Source organism: Arvicanthis niloticus, chromosome 3 (genome assembly GCF_011762505.2).
Source record: "Arvicanthis niloticus isolate mArvNil1 chromosome 3, mArvNil1.pat.X, whole genome shotgun sequence".
In the NCBI taxonomy this organism is placed as follows: Eukaryota; Metazoa; Chordata; class Mammalia; order Rodentia; family Muridae; genus Arvicanthis; species Arvicanthis niloticus.
In genome coordinates, this window is record NC_047660.1 from 101,954,430 (window position 1) to 101,965,450 (window position 11,021).

Sequence of the window (11,021 nt, forward strand, 5' to 3'; positions counted from 1 at the left end):
TCAAATAAAATAAATGATTTTTTTTTAAATAAAAAATGTTCTGAAAAAAAAAAAAGTTCTGAAGAAAAGCTATTTTAACAGTCAAGTGCAAAAGTAAAGCCTGGCCTTCCGGACATGCCATAACCTTCAATAGGCCAACACAAATGGCACTCCCTAAATACAACCATTTCTGCTGTAAATAACTTAATTAGCCTAACAAAACAGCCCCAACCCCTTTAACTAAAACCCCAATTCATCTCATTCTGCTAACTTCACTTGCAGGCAATACCGGGGCAATTGTTCAGAGCCAGCCCAGATCGACGTACATGGCTTGTGCAGCACTTGGGACCCGCCAGCCCTTAACGCCCAGCAAGGTCAATCTTCTCTTCACCCTCCCTTCCTTCCCCCCCTCCACCCCCCCCCAACCCCCACCCCCACCCCCCCCCCCCCCCACCCCCGCACTCCCTAGACTGCCCCTGCTGCTCCGCGGCTCCAACAAGGCCTGCGGATGGTCTCCACTGTCCTCTGGTTCCCTCCGATTTCCAACGTTTTGTTTTTCTTCCTCCTCTGAAGTTTTATTGTTTTTTCTTTTTCTTTTTTTCTTTTTTCTTTTTTTTTTTTTTAAACCAAGCTTACAGGCGTCTCAGCTTTTACTTGTGCAGGGACATTTTTTCTCCGTCCTTGAAGCGACAGCTTGTCTTTCCCCTCAAACGTCTTTATCGCAATGCCTGATAAACTGTTTATTTTTCCTAACAGCTTTCCTTTTTAGCCTGAAAAACAAACATTAACCAAAACGAGCCTCATTTCTCTGAATTATAACTTACGATGAAATCCCTGGTGCTGGAGCGCCGCCTGCTGGGAAACTGAGAATTAGCGGGTAACTCTGCCTTTGACTCCTTGATGTAGCCCTGGTTTTGGTGATCTCTTACCTTCAGAGTGCTGCATCACAGGCGTGTCTGACCACTCCTGGCAGGTGTGTTGTGCTATTTGGTTTGGTTTTGAGAAAAGTCTTGTTATGTACCCAGGATGGCCTTTCCTCTCTGGTGCTAGGATTAGTGTGCATGTGTGCGGGGCAAATGTGTGTGATTGCGCTTGTCTGCATGCAGAAGCCAAGGTAGAATATCCGGGCTCTTCTTCAGTCTCTCCTCTATCTTATCATTTGAAGCAGGGTCTCTCCAGCAAACCCAGAGCTCACCTAGTATCTTGTTAACAAGCTTGCTTTGGGCCAATCCCCTGTCTTTGCCTTCCGTGGTTTTTTTGTTTTTTTTTTTTTTTTTTAATTTTTATTTTTATTTTATGTAGGTGAGAACACTGTAGCTGTTTTCAGACACACCAGAAGAGGGCATCAGATCCCATTATAGATGGTTGTGAGCCACCATGTGGTTGCTGGGAATTGAGCTCAGGACCTTTGCAAGAGCAGTTAGTGCTTTTAACTACTGAGCCATCTCTCCAGCCCCACCTTCCGTGGTTTCTGAGGATCTGAACTTCGGTCCTCCTGCTTTCTCGGCAAGTGCTTTAACCACTGACCCATCTTCCCAACCCTAGTATAACACTCCTTTTTCACTTAACTTTTTCTAGAATTATTCTTGTTTGATGAGTGTTTTGCCTGTACGTTTATATGTATGTCATATATGCGTGTGCAGTGCCTGTACATTCCCACTAGAGTCATGGGTGATCGTGAGCTGCCATGTGGATGCTGAGTTCTGTCCTCTGGAAGAACAGCCAGCACTCTTAAACACTGAGCCATCTCCCCAGCTGTGGCAGAAGTCTTGCTACCATTCCTAAAGACTTCAAATCTTCACTGTTTCTATTAAAATGGAAAGGAACAGATACCAGCAAGAATTTGAATGTTTTTTTTCTTTCTATGGTCGTGCCTCATAGATATATCTCTGGATCAGACTGGCCATTAAGAGGACATTGGCGGGCTTGGAAAGATGGCTCAGCAGTTAAGAGCACTGACTGTTCTTCCAGAGATCCTGAGTTCAATTCCCAGCAACCACATGGTGGCTCACAACCATCTGTAATGGGATCTGATGCCCTCTTCTGGTTTGTCTGAAGAGAGCAACATTGGCTTGTCTGCTTGGGTTGTGACACCTCCCTTGGGAACAGTCATGCACAGGTGGTTATACTGGGACAGCTCCATTGAGTATTCACTGAAGCTGTAATGAGAACCATGGGACAAAGCCTGCCTCTCCTTGACTCAAGTCTGTACTGGTGGATTTTTTTTTTAAGCATCTCACAACCATGACGACTCTATGGCTAAGAAAGCACACTGTGAAAATTTTGTCACTTAGACGTTTTACCCATCCTCATCTTTGCTGAGCTGGCTTCTTTACTGTTTACAGTGTGGACAAGGAAGACATCTGGATTCCAAACGGCAGTCAGATTGATGGAGCTCATGGTCGGTGAATTCTGGAGCCTCCCCTTTCTCTTGTTTTTCACTGTAATATGTCTGTGTGAAGGCTGTCAACAAGTAATCAAAGATATGTCTCATGCCACTTATAGGTGACTGTGATGGTGACGCTGAGGAATCCGTGGTCACATCTGAACATTTAACCAATGGAATAAAGTTAAGACCCTCAAAAACAGTTTCGATGGGACAGTTAAACTTACTTCCGACGTTTCCGATGAAGATTTGATGTGAGTGAAAGGCTGGGTGGAAGGAAGTAGGCCCCCTTCATTCATAGATGTAGCTCTTTTCGGTTAGAGGACTCTGGTGGGAACAATATAACCATATCCAAAGCAATTGAAAAAAAATTGTCCTCTTCAGAAAAGATAAAGGTGATTGGAAACTGTAGAAGAGCATTGGTGAGAAGGGACAGCCTCTTGTCAAGATTGAGAGAGCCTTGCTATGATATATTGTTGTATTGTGTTGTCTTAGAAATCTGTGTGTGCACGGGAAGAATTCAAGAGGTAGGAGAGTATGCTGCCCTCACAGAGCTGACTTTAAAGACCAGTTCACTTTCCATTAAGTTGTCTGGATTAGGAAATAATTTGAGAAATGTTACAAAATCAGTATGTACAGAAATGCCTGGTCAGCGACAGTGGCAGCATCTGGAGTTGAGGTCTCTCTTTTCTAACTGAGAAAAAAAAAAAAAAAAACAAACAAACAATCATCTTTATGAACCCTCATTTCCAGTCACCTTGGAGATAAATGTGATTCCTTTGAAGCTAACCTGGCAGTGTTCACCTCTCACAATGATAATTTTTAATTCTATTTTAATACTGACATTCAATGTTGGAACATGAGTATACTCATGTTTTGGTGTGCGCAAAACTCTTGCTTGTAAGTACAGCCACACACTGCACACCACGGTGTGCACCAACCCTGTGAAGTGAGGATAACTGATGATTTGGGTTGAGAAAACATAAGAATCCAGCCAGGAGGAGCACTTAACTATGACCTCGATGATTCGAACTGTGAGGCCAAAAAAAATAAAACCTTTTCTTTCCAAAGCCTGCCTGCCTTAGTTTATTTCCTGTGTACTCATTTAAAGAGGTTCGTAGGGAACGTCTCTACAGTCATGTCTCTTGAAAATGTGTTTTCATACTGAATAGTGAGAAATCTCCAACACCTGGAAAAAAAAGAGGCTGGACTTCCAGCCCCCACCGCTTCAGACCCATCCCAGGGGATGGAATTAACTCAACACTTGAGGAGTCCATTCCTTCCATAGGTTTCCAACACAGTGGTGAGGTCCCAAAAGCTCCCCAGTGTCTGTCCCTTTTGCCTTTGGCCCACTCACTTCAGAACCAGAGGTAGTTTTGTGGGTCAGGGCATCTCTGTATAACCCACGGTGCCCTTGGGCTTGTGACCCTCCTGCTAAGATTGCATGTGCCCTTCCCCCAAGCTTGAGCAGGCCTGAAAGGACTGGTTTACCACAGTAGACCAAGGGCAATGGCATTAGTCTGTGATGTGTTCAGAGTCTCTTGGACAGCCCTGATCATCAGCTTGAAAGAGGGATTCTTGTGCCTGGTGTTGGGGTTTTTGTTAAAAGTTCTCTGGCTCTTGTAGGGAATATTGTCAGCTCAGATGGGAAGTTTTCATTTAAACATATATGTAATTTTTCATTTAAACATATATGTAATTTATTTATACACTGACTTGCATGAATTGTAGGTGTTTTAGGCTGACAGCCAATGGCATAATTCCTTATGACCTTTTCAGACATTATTACTGTCTTTTCTTTCCTCCTTCCTTCTGTATTCCTCCTTTCTGATTAGAGCCCCTACCATTCCCCACTTCCCCTAGCTTGTACCCTCCTCTTCTCCTCTCTTTGATTCCCAAACCTCCATCCCACCAATGGTCCCTTTTCACCATCCTGGTCTCTGAGTTGCTCTGGGATATATACTCACATGTGAAGATTTGGAACTAGGAGCCCTCATGAGAGAGAACATGTACCATTTGTCCTTCTGGATCTGGGTTACCTCACTCAATAGGGTCTTTCCTAGTCCTATCTACTTACATGCAAGCCTCAGAATTTTATTTTTCCTTGCAGCTGAATAATTTTTCATAGTATATATGTACCAAAGCCTTCCAAATAATAGAAAGCCCAGGGCCAGATGGTGTCACTGAACAGATTGGCCGAATAAAGTAATACAGTAAGCAATACAAAACGCCAAGCCTTACATGTATCAGAAAGAAGTTTAATATACAAAATTCTGAATATATAAAATGTATATAAGTGACAAGACTATATATCTTTAAGTCTGCATTCTAAGATGAGAACTCAACATTCTATCAAAAAACTTCTAACTAGAAAAATATTCATTTCTTTGGAAAGAAACTTTAGAAGTTAAAATTAATAGGTTAAATTAATCTATAATTTGGGAGAGATTTCTCTGAATATAGGACAGAGCAATTTAATGGACTTTTGTTTGAAAAGGTATAATTTTGTGCTTTGAAATTTGTTCTTTTAATAAGTTGTTTTCCAGGGGAAAAAGAAAATGTTTCAACGAAACAATGAATGTACAATAATTTAAAAAGGCAAAAGATAGTCTTCTAAATAAGTTAGAGCCCTCTAATGGCACCTGTATGGGCACAGAAATGTCAGAGTTATTTCTCAAGCCTCAGGCATAGCAAGTGTTGGTAAGCCGTATAGATGTTAACCACCCAAAAGCTTTTCAATGTTCAGAGTAGGAGACCAAGAAGGGTGACAGAGGTGTACAAGAGACAGCTATGTGGTTGATTTCTTGACAAAACTTCAGGAGCTAAATTCCACGTTTCTAATGCTAGGCTATTCAGAAGCCTGATCAGCTGGGAAAATAGGTGAGATCAGACAGGCAGAACCAGTTGGGTGCTCTGACCCCCACCCACTAAGCTCTGCTATGGTGTTTTTCCCCCCTTTGGAGTGGTGTTGTTTTGTTATTGTTGTTGTTGTTGTTGCTGTTGCTGCTGCTGCTGTTGCTGCTGCTGCTGCTGCTGCTGCTGCTGCTGCTGCTGCTGCTGCTGCTGCTGCTGCTTTGAGACAACTACTCTTAAGTACTCCTGGCTGTCCTGGAACTTGCTCTGTAGACTAGGCTGGACTCAGAAATCTGCCTGCCTTTGCCTTCAAGTGCTGGGATTAAAGGCACCACCACCACACAGCTTGCTCTGTATGTTTTATAGTAGTGTCAGCTCTATGGGAGAAAACCATCTGTGGGTTCCATGTCTTTAAGACCCAGATGGCATTCATTCTGGACAGGTTTCCATAGTCACTTGTAATTCCACTGTCTACGAGGTGGAAAACAACCAAGGTCTCTAGCAAAGCAAGCATGAGACCAGTCAATGACAATTACATGCTTGTGAAGAAATGTATATTTCTCAGCTTTTTATATAATTTACTTTTATTTTATGTGTATGCCTGCTGAGTCTGCACATGTCTGTACATCTGTACCCAAGTCCTCAGAGGCCAGATAATAGAGTAAGATCTCCAGGAACTGGAGTTAGGGATGGTTGTGAGCTACCATGTAGGTCCTAAGAATCTGACCCAGTCCTCTGGAAGAACAGCCAGTCCTCTTAACCACTGAACCAACTTTCCAGTACTGCAAAATGTATATTTTTATATATAAGCCTTACTTCTCATGAACTAGATTCATCCTTTGACAATTTCATATATGTACAGAGTCCAATCCTCAGTATTGCAGACAATATGAAAATTTTGAAGGTCTGCCTGGGAGTGTATGGAAGTGCTAACCTTTAGACTTCTGTCCTTCGAATGAAGCAAAGCTAGTTTTTCCTTTCTTTCCATGAGTCCACAGAAAACAAAAACAAAAAAAAAAAAAAAAAATCAAGTAAGTTCCTGAGGTCAGTGCCAACTTTTTCTGTGGCCCCGGGGTCCACAGAAGTAGGACAATAAGCAATTCAGAAAACTACCATGCAGCCAATGTCCTATGTCAGACTTCCCTGTAAAGTTCCACCACGGTAGGAAGTCTAAAGATGTGTATTTTGCACAAGCAAAGTTACAGGTCTACAAGTAAGGCTCAGTTTAAAAAAAAAAAAAAGTTAGGCCAACATCTCTTAACTGAAGTAAGGCAGAAGAATGGGAAAAAAAATGTTCTCTCCTATCCAGTCAAAGCATCCCAACCGTAAGTTAGAACATGAACTGAGTAACTAGAGCTCACAATAAGTGCAAATAACCAATCATGCATGAAAAATATCAAACATCTTTAACCAGAGATTTCATCTTACCCCAGTCAGAAGTGACTAATTCCCTAAAATACACTCTAATGAATGACAAAAAGCATGCAAGGGACACCTGCACATCCATGGCAAACCTCACAATAGCCAACTTACTGAACTAGCCTGGGTGTCCATCTGAACAGATAGGATATATTATAGAAAGCACGTGTCCTCGCGCATGCACGCACACACACACATTGTAGCGGGCTGGGTTTATTGCTGGGACAGGATCTCACCATGTATCCCTTGCTAGCCACACACTGTGTTGAAAAGATGGACTTGAACTCTCAGAGATCTGCTTATCTCTGCCTCCTGGGTGCTAGAATTAAAGGTATACCCCCACCATACTAGGACCACAGTGAAGTCTTAATGTAGTTATTATAAAGAATCAAATCATGTCCAATGATCAATAAAATATATGACAAAATAGTCAACATCTTTAGTTGTGAGTGAAATACAAACTCAAACTGGGATGCTATCTCACCCCAATCAAAATGGTCCTTAAGAAAAACACACACACACACACCACACACACACACCACACACATTTTAAAAGCAAGAATCCTATGTTTTCTCTCATGTGAAGGATTTGGGGAGAGAAACCAAAGTAGGAGGAGGACCATCAGGGAAAATCTGGGAGGAATGTTCGCAAAAGGTTAGCAGTGGGATTAACCTGACCAAAGCACATCAGATGCATGTGCGAAAATGTCATAATGAAACCTGTCCTTTTGTGCTCTCAATACACACAAATAAAACCATGAAAAATAGGAATAAGATGATGAAAAGATTGATAGCAGATGCTTTGCAGTTTGGAAGCTGCCCAACTTGCCTTTAACAGTAGAATCTAAACAGGAAATAAAATGGCAATGTAGGTGAAAATGTACAAGCAAAAGCCAACAATAGGGGCAGGGGCTATGGAGTTTAAAGATAAGTGCTCAGAGAAAACTAACAAAGAAAAAGGGAACACCTTTTAGTTTGCTTGTGTCACTGTGATAAAAACACTGTGACCAAATGAAGCTTGGGAAGTGAGAAGTGGGGGCTCGCCCAACACTTCCAGGTCAATCCATCATTGAGGAAAGGCAAGGGACACTCAAGACTGGACAATGGAAGCAGGAATCATGGCAGAGTGGTGCTTGCCGCCTGGCTCAACCACCTGCTATCTTATTCAACGCAGACACACTGCTGCCCACAGTGGCCTGGCATCTCCTCCCACATCAATAACCAATCAAGACAGTCCCTCACAGACACATTCACAGACCAATTCAGTCTGAGCAATCCCTCAATTTAGAATCACTAAAATGATTCTAGGCTGTGTCGACTTGATAGCTGAAGCTACTAGGTACTTCCTCACTGCAAAGACTCTTTATTAATATTCCGCAGATTTGGGGAGGAAAAATGTGTAGGAAGACGCTATTCACGTATGTGATTTCTATGTGAGTCTTTTAAGCACAGGTCTCAGAGTACAAGGACGTTCATTAGATTAGAACAGAACAGAAGATTCTTGCTGACCACTGCGGTGCTCACCTTTAATGTCAGCATTTGGGAGGCAGACGCAGGAGGGCCTCCAAGGCAAGGCCAGTTGGATCTACAAAGCTGGTTTCAGGCCAGCCAGGGCTACCTAGTGAAACTCTGTCTCAGCACACACACACACACACACACACACACACACACACACACACACACGGGGGTGGGGGGGTGTTATGACAGAGACAGATAGACATTACTGAGTTTGCTCACGTTCTGGGCACAGTCTCTGCAGAGGCACTAAGCTCTCTGGAGGATCACTGTCTAGGTGGGTACATTCCTAGTGTTGCCATAACTGGATCTGTATTCCGGGCCTCTTCTGTGTCCCCTTCGCCCGCGAAAGAGACACGTGAGGCAGTGTTCGGGTGGTTACTACAGCGAGACTTTATTCTTGTATCAGCAGAAGCGGAAAGACCCCAAGCCCGGGAAAGGCACTGCTATATATACCCTAGAGTGGTGTGTTCACTTCTGATTGGGTGTTCACTCATTACCCCATATTACGCCCCGGGATGGGCAGTGACTTTGGCGCGCTTTTGCCTTTTGCACCTGCGCAGTCAGTTGTTTACTTGTGGGAGCACAGGATACCCACGCCATCTTGTAATGGCGAATGTTGTCATGCTCACTAAGGCTCCTAACAGATCTGGTACTTTCTTGTCTGAAAATCAGCAGCATTCCAGCATGATGAGTCAGTCTGACACAATCACAGGAACACAGGCGATGGCTGCTGCTACACTTAGGACTCAAGAGGAAGCCAACGAAACAAGCTCCTTTTTAAACATTCTTTTCCATGTGTGCACCTGCATGTATGTGTGCACCATGTACTCTTGGAGGCCAGAGAGGTCACTGGATTCCCTGGGACTAGTTACAGACAACTGTGAACTGTCTGTAACTGTGGGTGCTAAGAACAACACCTGGGTCATCTGCAAAAGTATCAAGTCCTCTTAACTGCTGAACCATCTCTCTAGCCCCATAAAACAAATTTCAATGGGTGAAAAGCGTTAAACAAGTTTTAATGAGTGTGAAAACCCTAACCAGATTCATGAACTGTGGTTTCACTCATTTACTTAGACAATAGCTCCAAAATCTAGGAGAAGTTCTCTACATCTTATTTCCTGTCTATCACACATTTATTTGAAGCACCGTGTTATTAAGCTATGCAAATGCAAAGGAAAGAAATTGCAAATGTGTGCAGTAATGTATGGAATATGATCAACATCTAGAACAACATACTAAGTGAGTATAAGGTTAAAGGGGGATTAATTAGTGGATAAAGTTTAGGGGACTATTTAGCCCTTCCTTAAAAGATGCATAATGCAGGCTAGGGAGATGGCTCAAAGGTCAAGAGCACTGGCCGCTCTTTCAGAGGTCCTTAGTTCAATTCCCAGCAACCACATGGTGGCTCACAACCATCTATATCGATATCTGGTACCCTCTTTTGGCATCCATGCAGGCAAAAGGCTGTGTGCATAATAAATAAATTCTCTTTAAAACTACTAATTAGAGGGGCTGGAGAGATGACTCAGCAGTTAAGAGCACTGATTGCTCTTCCGTAAAACCTGAGTTAATTCCCAGCAGTCACATGGTGGCTCACGACCATCTGTAATGGGATCTGATTCCCTCTTCTGGTGTGTCTGAAGACAGCTACAGTGTACGGAAGAAAGAAAGAAAGAAAGAAAGAAAGAAAGAAAGAAAGAAAGAAAGAAAGAGAGAAAGAAAGAGAGAGAGAAAGAAAGAGAGAAAGGAAGAAAGAAAATAGAAAGAAAGAAAGAAAGAAAGAAAGAAAGAAAGAAGAAAGAAGGAAAGAGAGAAAGAAAGAAAGAAAGAAAGAAAGAAGCAGAGAAAAAGAAATGCTAATTAGAGAAGTGACATACAAGCATTTCTAGCCAAGCATATTGTTTTACTCCTCCAATCTGCAATCAATCAATGTCCTTACAGCTGCGAAAGCTGCCGCACTCAGGTGCTTTAGGGGGAAGTCTTGCTGAAGCACTTCACCTCCTTTCTCACCACCTCCTAAAATGGCCTTTGCTAACCAAGAGATGACTAGCATTAACATTGATGAAACTAGCAACAGTACTTACAGAAATCCCTTAAATCGTAAACCTTCTGCTCAAAGAAGGAAGCCAACTCAGAGGTTAAAATAGGTGACGCAGCCATGTTCAGGAGAGGAGGACAATGATGTAGATGTCTTCTGGCCAGGCATGGTAGCACACACTTGTAACCCCAGAACAAGACAATCAGCAACTAAAGGGGATCAGCTCTATAACATAGTTTAAGGCCAGGATGGGGTGAGATACTGTTCATAATTAATTAATTAATTAAAATAATAAATAGAAATGGCTTTGCAAAAACATATAAGGAGACATCAAACCCCATTTTTTTTTTTTTTTTTTTTTTTTTTTGGTTTTTCAAGACAGGGTTTCTTTGTGCAGCCCTGGCTGTCCTGGAACTCACTCTGTAGACCAGGCTGGCCTCGAACTCAGAAATCCGCCTGCTTCTGCCCCCCCAAGTGCTGGGATTAAAGGTGTGCACCACCACTGTCCAGCTCAAACCCCATTGTTGATCAGACATAATATTGATTAACCCGCCCCTCCCATGTGCACATCAGTTCTCAGGAACATGAAAATTTTACCCACGTGCTCCATCTTTTCTACAATCTTTCTGCCTTCACTTCTTCAGGGTTCCCTGAACTTCAAAGGGACAGACCTGATGAAGACGCCCATTATAGACTCTCTACATGTAATGTCTGGTTGTAGGTCTCCAATTCTGTTCCCAACTGCGACTGGGGGAAGTCTCTCTGATGACAACTGAACAAGACTCCAAATATCATTAAGAATCATTTCATTGGTTTGAGGGGGTTGTT

General features: G+C 42.7%; 1 long non-coding RNA gene across 1 annotated transcript; it reads left to right on the forward strand.

The window, feature by feature from the left end:
* Positions 1–745: 745 nt before the first annotated feature.
* On the forward strand, positions 746–3,079 carry LOC117705040 (uncharacterized). Its single transcript, XR_004606411.2, has 3 exons — positions 746–952; positions 2,325–2,380; positions 2,485–3,079. It is a non-coding gene; the product is annotated as an uncharacterized LOC117705040 (long non-coding RNA).
* The last annotated feature ends 7,942 nt before the right edge of the window (positions 3,080–11,021 follow it).